The sequence below is a fragment of the Agelaius tricolor genome, unplaced genomic scaffold (assembly GCF_023055355.1).
Source record: "Agelaius tricolor isolate 1412-34295 unplaced genomic scaffold, bAgeTri1.0.p SCAF_2, whole genome shotgun sequence".
In the NCBI taxonomy this organism is placed as follows: domain Eukaryota; kingdom Metazoa; phylum Chordata; class Aves; order Passeriformes; family Icteridae; genus Agelaius; species Agelaius tricolor.
The window spans coordinates 1688551-1704219 of NW_027269262.1; the positions used below are offsets into that span (position 1 = coordinate 1688551).

Below are 15669 nucleotides of genomic sequence, written 5' to 3' on the forward strand. Positions count from 1 at the left end.
TGGAAACTTTTCCTTTGTTGCTAGGGAAGTCAGTGCAGTGAGGCAAGGACAATGTTTTTCTTTCTACATCCATCCTCTAAATATTTGTAATTTCTGTGACTACTCATTGTGTGCATTCTTTATTTTCTCAAAGCAGTACTATTCTGAATAGTTCTCCTTATCTTATTCTCCAACGGGTTTCTAAACTGTAAGGAAGCAGGTTGTGGATCAATTAGCTCCACCTACTCCATCTACTTCTTTTTCTTTTTCTTTTTCATTTTTGTACTTAATAGCAAACAGTTGCATTTCCATCTTTTGGTGCCCACTAACTTTGGGGCTGAAATACTGGGAAAACAAGGCATTTAAGTCTTGCTATGAGAAAGAGCTACCCCAATGCAGCATAGAAAAAAAGACACCCTTTGCTCTTCATATGCCACACAAAGTCCTTCAGCTGCAGAGGAGTTGGAGTGGCTCAGGAATTTACCATGGTAATATGAGGTTCAGACTTTGTTCCTGGAAAGGACTGAAGTACCTACAATAGCTGGCCTTCAGTTGGCCATCAGGTGACAGCCTTAACACAGTTGCCCTGCTGTGGGTTACAATTTTTCCTCACACCCATCTTCCCTAGGCTTATTCCAAAAAGCTAATGAAAAATTCTGCATAAAAGAAATATATTGACATTTTCCCTCTCCATTTATGATACCACCAAAGATACTATTCCTTATTTAGTTTTGTTTTTTTGAGATAAATATATAAAATCGTTATAACCCCATTGAAGCCAGCAGGTTTTTCTCAGCTTACACCTAGGAATGATACCAATTTTCTGTGTGTTTCTCACTGTGCAATTCTGTCTAGGACACAATTGTGGGAGAAAAAAAGACCTCCCACAGCTGGGGAAGAGGGTCCAAGCTATCTGGGAATTCATGCCACTGTCAGTCTGTCAGCTGTTTGTCTTCTCATTGACCCAAAGCCCTAGGAGATACCACCTTGTTTAAAATCTAAAGAACACAGTGTACCAGAGCCCCATCACTGGGCTGACTTGACCTTGTGCTGTTACAGCATCTAGCAACTCGCTTGTCAATGGGAAAAAAAAGCATTCAGAGGGGACAGAAATTAAAAAATACAGCACAATAAAGCTCAAGATTCTTGTATGTTCTGCACATATAAAGCACTATTTATCCAAGTCCTTTTTTCCATCCTATTGCTTAATTCTATTTATAATGATGAAACAATTCCTCAGGAGCGTGAACATGTTCATATACAGGAAGTAAATTAACTCAGTAAATTGCTGACTAAACCAAACAAATTAAATTTTTTTCTTTGAGAATAACATCCTCCCCATCCATTATCAAACAAAAGATACCTGTATTAAAAGCTTACACTTGAGGCACTCTCCCTGGTACTGCACAATTTGTGACACAAACTCATTAAGTTTATTACAGCAGGGAAAATTATTTCTATCTGCAAGTATTTTGTAGTAGCTCTTTCTTACATACAAATTATGGGTCATTAGCTTCCAAATAAGCAATATCTGCTCACATACATGGCATGTAGCCACCTTAAAAGGTGGAAGCACCTGCCTAATGAGGTCATCCTGGGAAATGCATGCAATGCATGCAGCTCTGATTAACAAGTTTACAGAAACAGGGGCTGCAGGCAAACACTTCTCCATCACTTCTCAGGCTAGGCTGTACAGATGGCATTTTCTTCAAACTGTTCCACCTTGTGGTACGAAGTGTTTAATATGGAAGTTCAACCTACTCTATTCCAGGCTCAACATACTCCAGAACCTGAAGAAAACTAATCTCAGGGAAAGTGTTAGAGCAACATTTGCAGCTTAACATTTCTTAATGTTAAGAAATGTTAAGCTGCAAATTGAGCACAGCCCCTTGAAGGTATCTTCAGGCTTGCTCCTTGCCAGAAGAGTTTCAGTAAGGGTTGAGATCAGGATTCAAGCTGATAGATTTCCTGTTGGCATTTAGACACCCAAACATATAGGTGTCTAATTTTCTGCATAATAAATGCTTTGCTTGTGGCATCACAAGATGCTTGTGATCTAACAGGCACTGCCTCAAGCTCCAGCACAGGCTAAGCTGTATTCAGTCTACTGGATGTGCCATAATGAGACAGTAGCAAGTCACCAAAACATTGACTCAACTGACTGAATATGAAAGGAATCAGTGGTCTATCTCCAAAGACTAAAGGCAGGTAAGAAAATAATAAAGGTCACCAAAACAAATGCCACTAAGTGGCCACTTGGCTTGACCCCTCAGCACAGTGTATCAAGGAGCTGGAGAGAGGTAGGGGCAACTGTGGCTGGGAGAGTGCAAGATAACAGCTTCAGCCCAAGAAAAAGTAGTGTCAGCACATTCAAAGGTGTAGAAGCAAGAAAGGAGTTCAGTAAGTATCGAGCCTTCAGTGAAGCAAGGAAGAATGGATTATTTAATTTCTGGAAGATGAAAATTTGACCACAGAATAGCATTTTTCTGCAGAAGATTGAATATTAAGGTATTAGGTAAACAGGAATGTACAGTTACAGACAGAAAAATGTATTGTATGAAGGAGTTATTTAGAAGAAAGAGTGAAATAACCAAAGAGCTGAATATTACAGAAAATCTGGAACTGACAGTAAAAAACTAGGATGAAGTTTTATTTCTAAAATGGAAGGCACCCTCTTCCAAATGGAACCTAAACCACTTCCAGTTTCAGTATGCATCACACATTACTCACATTACTGATCCACAGGTGGAGGGGATGTGAGGTGAGCCTCATAATGTCTGAAGGAGAGCCATCACAGAACTTGAAGCAGTGAAAAAAAGATTAAAAAAACCCCAAAGATAAAATACATCCTCAATTAATTTATAACTCAGCTAGTATGCACAAAGTCAAATGAGTTCTGGCTCAGTTTCTCAGAGAAAATTAGATAGTTCTGCTCCAAGTGGAAGAAAAATGTATCCTTTTGCAAATGTATTTCTCTGTGTTATGCTTTTAAGTACTAGCTTTTAAATCATGTTTGAAGAGGCCTGGGAAAGCACATTAGCACCTCTCCACAAGCACTGTTTGAACATAGTTGGCTCGGGGAGAGGGGAATGAAAGATTTCCAGACTCAGTGCAGACAAAGCCCAAAGGCTGTTTGCATAAGTACAAAGCTAGAATAATGCTTCAAGAAAATGGAAAGAAAATGCCTTTAAAGAAGAATTCACCAAAATGACATGAAACAGCAAAGAGGAGACAGGGCCTTTGAGAGCAGTTCTTCACAATTAGGTCACTGCTCTTTTGTGAATGTTGAGGTGTTCCACAACAGGAGTCAGAAACCTGCAGAAAGCCTGTTCCAAAAACCCTTCTGGATCCCCTGGCTCACTTTTCACCATTGCAATTATCAGACTGCCAGGGCAACTGATACAGCAAATTGACTGTTCACTTCCAAAGCTGCTTGCTGCTGGTCTTACAGAGTTAATGCAGGAGCTCTGGGAAGCAGCAGCATGCCTGGAGCAGCTCACAACATCCCTTGGGGGAATGAGAGACTTACCAGCCATTTCTGTGTGTAGAGGGACACAGTGCAATGCGAAGTTATCAACTGTATGTCCCTTTTTTTGTGACCCTTTTTTGTGTCCCTTTTTTTGTCACCATCACTCTCCTTTCCCTGACTCCAGGTTAGCAGAGTGCTTTCCTTTGCCCTGTGTTTTAAAGAACAAGCTGAGGTCCTGCGTGTGTTTCTGGCTTGGTGTTTGCAGCCCCTGACAGCCAGCGCTGTCTGACAGAGCCATCCAAGTGACCACTAGCCAGTTGGTTGCACCCTGCACCCAGAAGGGGATTTCACATTTGAAAGGAGCTCACCACAGAGAAGGTAAAAAAAGAAATGTCTGCCAATGTGCAAGAGGAGCAGACCAGCTCCTGGAACACATTTTAGGGAATGTGTTTCTATTTCTTTTCTTTCTTCTAGCTTAAATATTTTACTATTTTCAAAAAGGAGACCATATAAGCATTAAAAAAAATGTGTGCCAAGGAGTGCACTTACATTTATAAGACAGCCTGCAGACAGGTGAGATGGCACATCAGAGGAAGAGGGATACAGGTTTCCAATCAAATCAGTCACTGTGCTGTGTGGAGCTGGAACTGAAGCTCAGCACAGGTTTAGGCAGGTCTGTGTGCAGTATGGCAGATTTTCCATCTACTTCTTCAACAAACAGTGCAGTTCTGTTTCCTGAACAATGTTTCAGCAGTCTAGGGGTTTGGTGTGGAGCTTACTGAACATCAAAATTCAGTAAACTGTCACTGTTCTCTGTGTGATTAATAGAGATTAATGTTGATGTATGTACCGGCATGTGACACCACTGTTTCTACAAGGAACCATTACTCATCAGCTCAACATGTGGGATTAATTGACTTTGCTTATTACTGAGGAGAAACAAGCAAAAAGGTCAAGTTGCCCTAGCAAAATTATGCGCCATCACTTAGTAATATCTCTTCAGTGGGAAATACTTACTGAATTGAGTGAGAACAATTGTTTTTTATTTTTTGTCAGACTGATCCACTTGGTCTGTGTAATTAAAGTCTAGAACAAATGTGTGTACCCTGACAGCCTCTCGCTACCTACGGATCACTTTAGTTGTGTACTGACAGTCACGTGCCATAGTAACATTTTTTTCCATCTCATTGTTTATTTTACATTAATTCAAGGCATTTCTGACACTGTGTTTTTTTCCTGTGAGTTTGATTTTGCAGAAACAAACATTTGGAAATAATTGATGCTCTTTTAGGCCCTACTAAACTACCTTCAGCACAACTATCTGTATAGACAGGGAATACTTAGCTGAGACCTTTATGCACTTTGAATCATCTTTTTTACAGTGTTTTTACAGAATTCTGCAATTCAATTTACAAGTTACAAAGGATGTGAAATGAATGATGAATGGAGAATGGCTGTGATGCTGAATAGCTGTGTAGGAAAATCTTCCATAACAAAGAAAAAGGGGCTAAGGAGAGGTGTGTGCTGCTTCCACAAAAAGCAGGTGTGATCTCTTAAAAAAGCAAATAATAGTAATGTGAGACATGTGGGCTGTTTTAGTCTTTTTCTTATTGGACAGGAACACCCCTGCCCCACCTCACCCCCCATTATGAAAAGAAATATTGATAAGGAATTGTTTTGCAAGCAATTAGAGATTTTGCAGAAGTTCTTTGGTATCAGGATGGGAGGTGTGTCCTAGGGATCTGAAAGTATCCTACTTCTCCCACTACATGCTGAGAATCAATGAAACCCAACTGGTCTCTGGTTGTATGGGCAAAGAAACCATGTCACAGATGTAAACTTCAGAAATTTGGTAAGGCCAAAGGCTTTCTAGAAAGTTAAAGATCAGTAAAAATTGTTCAGGATTTTCAGATTTCCTGCTGTAGCCAGGAACATCAAGAGAGGAACAGATGCTCTCTTTACAAACGTGCAGGTCTTTGAAAGCCTTGGGATAATTTCTGATAGAGTGAAGTCTGGGATATTATAAGCAGAGAATGCCACAGGAGGAGATAAACTAAAGCAATATGAGTAACTGCTTGTCACAAGTTTGTTGCTTAGACAAAGATTAATGGAGAAACAGAGATAATTTGTTCCTCTTGAAACAGAAAAATTACCCTTTTTTGCAGCTCTGGGACAGTATGCTTACAGTGCATTCCAAATTTTTTTTTATTCTTGTACATAAGATTTATAAAAAAGAAAACTATAGAGGGATTCAATAATTTTTCAAGACATTATTGGAAGAACTGAATCACGTTTCAAAAAACAAGACCCTGATTTATGCTGTAAAACCCAGTGTTTTAGCTTTCATGGAGGCGACTTCCACAGCAGATGGAACAGAATTTTGATGAATTTCCCTGCTGTCCTGGTTCTGGCCAGGACACATTTGATTTCTGCAGTAGCCAGGAGAGGGCTTGGCTAGGACCTGGAGATTATTCTGTACCACCTCTCCTCATTTTCTGTATGGGGGAAGCATGGATTGGTTGGGTTGGATTTGTGGTGAGCATTTTGCATTTGAATAACTCTGTGTTGCACTTGTACACTTTTGTTATTAATATTGTTGCTATTAACTGTTCACTTGCTTCTCTCATTGCTGTTTCCAGTAAATTGTTCTCAAGTCAAGCCAAGATCTTTGCCTTTTGTGTCTCCAGTTCTCCACTCCAGTCAGCACTTGGGAGAGTTGGAGGGGGAATGGAAAGTGAGTGATGGACACAAGTAGAGCATGGTTGCACTGGGAGCACTAAATTCCTAAACCACAACAACTGTAAACAGAAATAGTCATGGAAGGGCTTTGTGGAACTTCTGAAGCTAGAAAAAGTAATTTTTATTTCCAGTATTTTGCTGTAATTTTCTCACATAAGAAAGACCATCTATTTTTCCTTTGAAAGGCAATGTCCTTTCAGAGACACAAAATTTCACCTAAAAATAAACCAGTCAATAATGCAAAGCACAGAAATGCCATGCCTTTCTGAGTACCTCTTTTTGTCAAGGTTAATAGATAGAAGCAACATTACAAAACAAAAACAGCTCTGGGAAAACAACACGAGTAATACAGATTATTCAAACAAAAGAGACTGCAATGGTCATCTCATATGACCTCCTCCTATTGTTATATTTGGAGTTATTTGTAGAATATTTTTATGAGAATGCCCACTGAATCTTCATCTCAACATCATTTACTAGAGTTAAGAGATGATCACACATCTTTTGTAAATAAATTCAAATATTAGAAACAAATGGTGAAAGTAACAATTTATAAATTGGGAGAGACACTAGCAGAGACATTTGTTGAGTAACATGCATCTGTTCTTTTATGCATTTACTAATTATCCAGAGTGGAGAATAAAGAATATATTAGTTGAAGTCACTTATATATTAAATTGAGGGAAAATACTAATACAAAGAAGACATGAAAAAAATAGGATGGAACTCACCCAGACAAAAAATACAGGGAGAAAGTGAGAAAATGAGATACTATTTGTGGATTAAAACACAATCAAAATGAAAAGTTATTCTAAATCACAAGGGGATAGAAAAATCTAAGACATGCTATCAAATGAACCTGCAAAGAAATAACATGGAAAGAATCTTAGGGGGCTGTACTTTCAATGCAGGATAACAAGGTAAAATAGCCAGAGAAATATATAATGAGACTGGAATATATAGATGAAATCTTTTCACAAGCACAGCTGGAATAGCTTGTTCACTTCTTTATGAGATGAAGAAGATCTGATGAAAGAGAGAATTCTGATCAGCACAGCAAATGGATTCATCAAGGTCCAAAATTTGATTTATGAGAAAGAATGAAAAGGCTTCAAAACATTTTAGATGATTAGTTAGATTAAGAGACAAGTACAGCCTAGGAACAAAGCAGCAGTCTTGAAATGCATAAGACCTATAAATAATGTTGAAGAGACTTCACCAGCTAATCCAAAGCAAACATAAATGAATAGGTGAAACTAGGTAAAGAGGAGGTCAACAGCCCCTTTCCTAACAGCACACCATTAACTTGCACAGTGGTCTTGCAGGAGACATCATGAAAGAAACTCCACTCGGCCCACTGAAAACCTGAGAAAAAATGTGCAAGAGAGGACAGCTAGGAGTGGCCAGCTTCAGCTTCCCAGCTGGAAGTAGCTGGTGTCCCCCTGCCCTTCCTCTGCCCTTCACTTCTCACCAGAGTGAGGTCACAAGGCAGTAGGGAGCCAGTTGTATGTGTAGATCCTGGTCGGTGGCATCCCTATGTCCCTGCCCTCTCCATGGCTGGATAATTGCTTCTCACTCCCTGTGAGGCTCTTTTGGGCATTAATTAGTTCCCATACCATTAGAAATCAGTCTTTCCCTCCCTTGGTTCAAGTCTTTCCTGGACATGCAATGAATCTGTGCCAGAAAATGGTGCTGCTTGTTTCACAACTCCAGCTTTGCCAATTCCAGGCTGTCCAGAAGATGCCCATGGGAGTTCTCTTGCCTGGCAAGTACAAGAGCATCGGTGGGAAAGGGTGTCAGCTGGGACTGAGAAGCCCTAATGTGGCAGCGCTGCAAAGCTGGAATCTCTCCTTGGGAAGAAGTGCAGTTTTGTGTCATGTTTCACAAAGCAGAAGAGAGCAGCAGGTAAGATTTGAATGGCAGTTTTGGGGAGCAAGAAGTAACACCTGGCAACCTGACAGTGCAGAAAAAGTCTTGTTAAATTCCTCAGCCTTAATGTCCTGCTGAGATGTTAAGCCATACTGCATCAAAAAGTGAATTGTTGGGAGGTAATGCCTGCTCTGTCCACCACTCTAATCGAGGGGATATTTCCCTCAAACTGAGTTTTCTCTCCAGGTTGATGTTTCCACACCAGCCCTGATTAGCGTGGATGTCCCTATTCATGTACAGCACTCCCTAGCACACAGTCCCTGTTTCCCCAGACCAACTCTTCTGTAGCTGCTGTTAAGGATATCATGTTATTCATTAAACCTTTTATTAGCATGCTGCTGTCTAACATTTCATTGTCTAACAGAACCCACTGCGTTAATGGTCACAGAGTGTAATGCTGAATGTGCTTGGTGGGAAATAACACACATAACACAGGCAGGGGGGCAATTGATTGGACAGTTTCATCTCCTGGTTTATTCCCCTGCTGCCACTGGCAAGTCAATATCATTGAGTGAATATGCCAAAGCAGTATCTTGTGAGAAAACCTGTCTTTGGTGGGATTTAAAGTGATAAGAAGTAAAGAGAACATTAAAACTAAAACAATACTTATATAAAACTCTGTCAGTCCTGAATTAGTCCCATCAGGTTTGCAAGTAGATCTTGGTTTCAGGCAGCACATTCCTACAGTAGCACCAAGCACCTTCAAGCTTCATTTGCTGGATGAATTAAAACGCAGTGACCTTTCAATGCTTTCTCTAGTTAAGCCTGAATCAGAATCCCAAGCACAAACACCCCCAAATGCTGGGGACTTTTGGATCTTACAGACAGATTATCAAGGTAGTTGGGGATAAGTTTAGATGTTTGTGGAGGAGGGAAATCTCCCAGTGCATTACAGTCTGCACAATTTTAACACCTGCATGAAATAAGTGTGCGTGTAAGGAGGGAACCATGACTGACTGAGACAGAAGAGGAGGAATAGGTGAATGTGAGCAAGGGATAAAGTTTTCCAGGCACTAGGAAGAGGAGTTTTTGTGGGCACTGCGTATGCCAAACAGCAGCACTTCTGCAGTCCCGTTTTCTCTTCTTGGCTTTGTGCTACCAGGGAGAACATGGAAAACTGGAAGCAAAACCCAAAAGGCTCACGATTAAAGGTGTGTCTGCTACAAAATCCTGAGAGATAAGAGCACAAAAGTTTGACATGTTTGTGACAGTCTTGGCATCTGAAGAGTACAAGCAGAAAGGTTAGTGAAAGCTGGCAAAGCTGACCCCTAAGACCCAAAGAACACCTAAGAACTAAAAAACTGACCCCAAAGCTGAGCAACCTAAGAACTGTTGCTCAGATATTGGAAGGAAAAGCTTCCTTGGCTATCAGTTTGCTGGATGTTACTCCAGCAAAATATTATCCTAAGGAAAAGGCTAATGTTGCTAGTGTGGATATAACTAAATATCAAGAACTTTATTACAAGACAATTCCAAGCAGGAGAAGTGGGAAAATCTATTGTGTGCCTTATAACAAACATGTTGTATGAACATTCCTACAATGATCACGGCCTTTATGTGCTAAAGGACATGAATTTCACCTGCAAGTGCACATATGCAGTTTTGTATGGAAAAGCAGGAGGACAGGTGTTTTTTTTGCCTTGTGGCACTTGCAGACAGCAGTGCAGACAGGGGGTATGGACCCCAAGGCAGATGCTGACAGATGAGGCACAGCTGATTTTCCAAAGGAGTATCCTGCATCACTGGGCAATGAGATTTGACTTGTCTTTATTTCTTCTCCCTCTGATTTATTTGGAAATAGGATACCAGGTTGCTGCAGGCACAAAATCTGGTGGCTTTCAGAGGACTGAATTGTATGTCGGGCAGCACCACTCCTTTCACCAAAACAATAGGAAGGACAAGTACTAACACTCCTTTTAGTTCTGTTGTTTCTTGGCACTGAAGTGGGAAGAAGTAACACAGTTTTATCCCTTTTCCTTTCCTACTCTGACAGGGCATGATGGGATGTGCTGCCACACTTGGATATGAGAGTCAGGTGCTCTCCAAATGTGTGGCAAGAACATCTTGAATCTGCTGAAATTAGTGGGATGGCAACCTTGGGCTTGTTGGGAATGCAAAAGTGCCATGCACTGTGTGTAAATTGTGATGGGTACTACAGTCCTGAGTGACTCATGCCTGAATCCTATCCAGTGCTGGGCAGCTCCATCTTCGAGGTAACCACTGCCCAAATATCCCAGAGAAACCCCTTCTCACAGCAGGAAGGGCACACACTGAGCACCTCTGCCAACCCCTGCAGTCAGCTGAGAGGAGCTGAAATGGCACAGGGAGCTTAGAGCTGCTCAGGAGGATGGTCCGCAGCCATGCTACTCAGTCGAGATTTTCATAATTATTCTAATTTATAATTGAAAACCTTTTCATTTTCTAGTGAAGCAGTGAAGATGTGTGGTGAAAACCAAGAGAAGATGTTTTACAAAGAAAAAGAAAGCTTTGCAGTGCACCATGAAGCATGTTTTGGGGATCCCTGTTGAGTGCATGCTGCTTCAGGGACCTGACCAGACACCCATAGGCCCTACTGCAGCATCCACAGGGCACTCCCCATTCTGCACCCACATCTGTGAGACACAGAATCAAACCCCAGTCAGAATCCATGGCAGGACACAAGGTTTGCTGTGCTGGGTACAGCAGCAGCACAGCTAAATGCCTGGAGAGGCCCTGTGATGTTAGAATGAAGTGTGCAGCAGAGCATCCCTGAAGGAGGATCCATGTGGGGAGAGCTAGGCAGGCGGGTCCCCACATGTCACAGCAGTGGACAGACCCTGTGCCAGACAACAAAACCCTTCCTGCAGCACGAAGTGACGCCTGCAGTGATGGTGGAGAAGTGAGTCAGCTCATGGCTTCTCTGGCACCTGAAGCCCTTGCAAAGGGGGGCAAAAGGAAGGGGCATGAAGCCTAGCAGGACCCCCTTCCCAGTGGAGGGATGCGTGGAGCATGGGTGAAGGTGCCCACTTAGCAAGGAGGGGCTCCCACTCATGAAGGCTTTTCCTGTAGGAGACTCAAGTCCATGCCTGGGCTCACAGGCGTTGTGATTCTTAGTGAAAAAAGTGACTAGAGAAAACAATAAAATTCAAATCAATTATGCTGTTCAAAGTCAGTCTCTAAATTAATCCAATTATGCAGCAGCAATCTTTGCTTAATGCCCAGAAGCTAGAAATGATGGCTAGAGCAGTCATTGGGGAAATCAGTTGATAATGACAATAACCAACAATGGAAGATGCTATTCTGAAAGTAAAGTGGTATGGGGGGGGGGGGGGGGGGAGGGATAGGGCAGAGAAAATAGTCTATTATTCAGCCTTCACTCAAAGTATATTGCTTAGCTATTACAGGATAATGCACCAGAGCTAACCAAGCACAGTGCTGCCTCCAGGTCTCAGCAAGGAAGAAGTTGAAACTTGCTTATCGTTCTTTGCTAAGGAAAGCTCCCAGCACTGTTATTATGGAAGTACAGCTCTTAATAACCATTGCACAGCCATGTTCTGGAACAGTTTGCCCACACAATGTCTCTGCCTCTGTCAGGCAGGCTGCTAAAAGCCTATTTTTATATTTTCAAAATTTATTCTTCAAATCAACTTGGTGCAGAAGCTCAGCTTCAGGGCCTTGATGTTTTTCATAGAATGATAGAACAGTCTGAGTTGGAAGGGACCTTGGAAGCCCATCTAGTCTAATACCCTCCCTGAATTAAGCAGGGAAGTCTTCAGCTAGACCAGGTTGCTCAGAGCCATGCTCAGCCTGGCCAAGATACTCAGTCCCCCAGGATGCGACATCCACAGCTTCTCTGGGCAACCTGTTCCAGTGCTTCACCTCTCTCTCCATAAGAAATTTTTTCCTTATATCTAGTCTGAATTTACCCCTTCTAGTTTACAACCACTACCCTTTGTTCTATCCTTCAGGCCCTGCTAAGAAAATCTGTTCTCACCTCTTTTATAAGCCCCCTTTAAGTACTGAAAGGCTGCAGTGAGGTCTCCCTGAAGACTTCCTTCTTCAGGCTGAACAATCCAAGCTCTCTGAGTCTGTCTTCACAGGAGAGATGCTCCATATTTGTGGCTGGACTTGCTGCAACAGGTGCTGAGGAGCCCAGAGCTGGATGCATTGTTCCAGGTGAGCTCTCACCAGAGCAGAGCAGAAGGGCAGAATCCCCTTCCTTGCCCTGCTGCCCACGCTGCTTTTGATGCAGCCCAGGACAGGATTTGTTTTCTAGATGGCAAGTGCACATTGCTGCTCTCCATCTCCATCCCCCAGCCTTGCTGGTACTGGGGTTTGCCCTCATGCAGGTGCAGCACCTCACACAATTTTTAACATAGGTGGCCACACTGGCCTTCTAGCTTAAAGCATGAAAAGACAGAGGAGGAGCAGATGCAAACAGGAATGTAGTCTTGTTCTAATCAGTCAGTCTGCGGGCACACAGGCAGCCAGCTGAACCTGGGCCTCTTGAAAGCACCAATGAAGAACTGCATGTTGATAGTTTCAATATGGGACATTAGAAATATTTTAAAACATTTGGACCAAAATGCCAAGATAATGGGAAGGAAATAGCAAGTGGAACTTCTACTGATTGCCCTAGATGATTTTCACTCAGTGCTTGCATCTCAGGTAGTCTTCATGGGGGCAAAAAACGTCTGAAACAAAGGATGCTCATGAGTTTTGTGAGGGACTGGTATTTATGCCACTGTATTGAAATCACTGGTGTGTGGCATGATTTGCGTCCCTCTCACCCCAAATATTCTGAATCTTGGTCTAGCTTTCTTGTTTTGTAAGATACTTCATAACAAGATTTCATCTTTGAGCTGTAGCTCCTCTCTTCAAACTGCATCATTCAGATCTTCTCTGCTGGAAAACAGATGCACCCTCCTGTGCCCAATCTCACACATCAGAACATAAAGAATATATTTATAAGATATTCAGCTCTGAAAATGCTTGCATGTAATTTCTGAGGCAGTATCCTTGTTAACACTGGAAGAATCTGTTCCCAATATTACAGCCCACATGCTCCTCAGAAAACGTTTCTTTTGTGTCAGAATTTCACAAAAGATTTGAAGGGGTCTCATTTCAACTCAGTGAGAAAATCTTGTATTGTTTACCTCATTACACCTCGTTGCCTCAAGACTGCTATTATTATTCATAGCCCCTCACATTCAAAATTGCATGTAAACCCCCATGAAGCTGTGAGCTTAGCTTAAAAATCATCAGGTATACTCATGGCTGAGCTGCTGAGCTTTTTCACAGTGCAGCCAGGACAGGATTTCAAAGTTTGCTTCACAACCTGAAGGAGTAGAGAAGAATATTCACATTTTTCTAAAGTGCAAATTGAAATTCCTGTAGTTCACAGACTCTACCATTTTAAGTGGAAAGAGAGTTGGTAGCAGCCAGTAGCAGAAGTGTGTCACAAGAGTGCTGCAGCAATATCTACAGATACAAAGGTATTAAATGATAATGTTTAGCTAAACATCTCCCAAGAAAGCCAAGTGAAAATCATAGCATGATAGCTACAAGCAGTGTGCCTTCAGTGTCGAGTTAGGAAACCCTGCACAATGAAGGCAGTTTTTCCTTTGTGCTCTCTAGGTTTCCAAATACTTCCAAAATGACCCAGAAGAGGATCCTGAATTAAGGTTAAATTCTTACTTCTGACCTGAAAAGTGGTTCATAATAGCTGCCAGAGATGCCAGGGAGCACATCCTCAGCCCTTGGAGGGCTCCAGGGTTTCCATCAAGGGAGACACAGCAGTTTCCACCACATAGGAGCTGCTGGTCTGGGAGCTCCATGGTGTCCCACAGCCCTTTGCAGCACAAAGGCACCAAGCAATGGGGGGATCTAAGAAAAGCAACACATTTTGTGCCCCTAATACCATGACCTGGATCCCAGATGAGGCTGCTGGGGGATGGAGCTCATGCTGACTGTGAGGACCTGCTTCACCCAAACCCAGGCAGAGAACTGCACACAGGGGCTGTCTCATGGAATTATAGAATAGTTTAGGTTGGAAGAGACCTCTTAGCTCATTGAACCTGCTAACCCAGCACTGCCAAGTCCACCACTGAACAATGTTTCCTGGTGCCTTTTGAACACTTCTCTCTGGACAACCTGTTCCAGTGCCTGACCATCCTTTTTGTGAAGAATTTTTTCCTAAGATCCGAGTAAACCTCCTCTGGCACAACTTGAAGTACATTCCTCTTGTCATATCCCTCGCTGCTTGGGAAAAGAAACCATCCCCCCCCCCCGGCTACACCCTCCCTTCAGGCAGTTGTAGGGAGTGATAAGGTCTCCCCTGAGCCTCCTCTTCTCCAGACTAAATAATCCCAGCTCCCTCAACCACTCCTCATTGGACTTGTCCTCTGGACCCTTCACCAGATTCACTGCCCTTTCTCTGGACACTCTCCAGCACCTCAGTGACTGTGTTGTAGTGAGGGGCCCGAAATGTCGTGCTCCGGGCTGCTCCAGGGCAGCTGCAGTCCGAGGCGGGCGAGCTGCAGCGGAGTGGCAATCCGTCCCTCTCCAGCATGGACAGCGTCTTTGTTATTTGCCCTCTGAAAGCAGCAGCTGTTTCTGTGCACCACAGCAAAGCACCGTGGCCAGGGCTGCTTTTGAGCACCGCGCATTTTGGGGCAGCAGCGGCTGCAGCCCCGCCACAGAGCGCTCGGGTTCCCCTCACACCAGCTCGGCGAGCTGGGGGAGGCCGCGCTGTGTCTGCCTGGAGAGCTCGGCCGGGACAGGGACGTGGCACAGAGGCAAGAGAAATCCATTAACCCTGGGGAGGCAGGGAGCAGCTGAAGGCTGCAGGCAGTGCTGTAATGAGGTAAACGATATAAGCTGGGGATCAAACAGGAATTACTCACGGACTTGTTCCTCAGCACTTCCACTGCGGCTCTTAGCGCCTCTGCCTCGCAGATGTCAAATGCGGGCAATTTAAAGTTACGTAAAGCCACAGCTGAAATTAACCCCTGATGTGCCCCAGTCTGCACCTACGGGCACCCTCCTGTGATGGAGCAAACCAGGGGCTCTGCTTGGGGGCCTGTGCACGGGCTGTGGTTCAAGGAGAGCAGTCGGTGTTGGGCTGATACAGGCCTGGGCACGTTCTGCAGAGCAGAATTTCTAATCTAATGAACCTCTGTTTTTCCCACTTTTTCCCCCTTAGACTGAGGACCCTCTTATGTAAGGAAAGAGTGTCCAGCCTTTGTTCACCTTTCCTTGCCTGAAGGGTACGTTCAGATGGATGCACACCAAGCACAGCCTTTGTAGGAGAGATGAGTTCTTCTGGTAATGCACAACTTTCAGACTCTTTCTTCTTTCCCAGCCCACAGCCCACCAGGGGCTTGCTTTCACCTCCTTAGCTCTCTTAGGAATGATAAAAAAGAAGAGAGATTTAATGTGCCAAAACCTAAATCACCGAAAAGTGTCTTGGGTTGCTGACAGGAGGAGCCAGCTGCAAGGGAAGATGTGCTTCGTGCCAGCAAGCTGAAAGCCTATTCCACCAGCAAGGGAAAAGTGATGGTCAGTGAAGAAGA

General features: G+C 43.2%; 1 long non-coding RNA gene across 1 annotated transcript in view; it reads left to right on the forward strand.

Moving 5' to 3' along the window:
• LOC139601525 (uncharacterized) overlaps positions 1-15669 on the forward strand; it is a 30411-nt gene that overhangs the window by 9374 nt on the left and 5368 nt on the right. Inside the window, exon 2 of the long non-coding RNA XR_011682927.1 lies at positions 7916-8092. This is a non-coding gene — a long non-coding RNA (uncharacterized lncRNA). The remainder of the gene's footprint in view (positions 1-7915; positions 8093-15669) is intronic.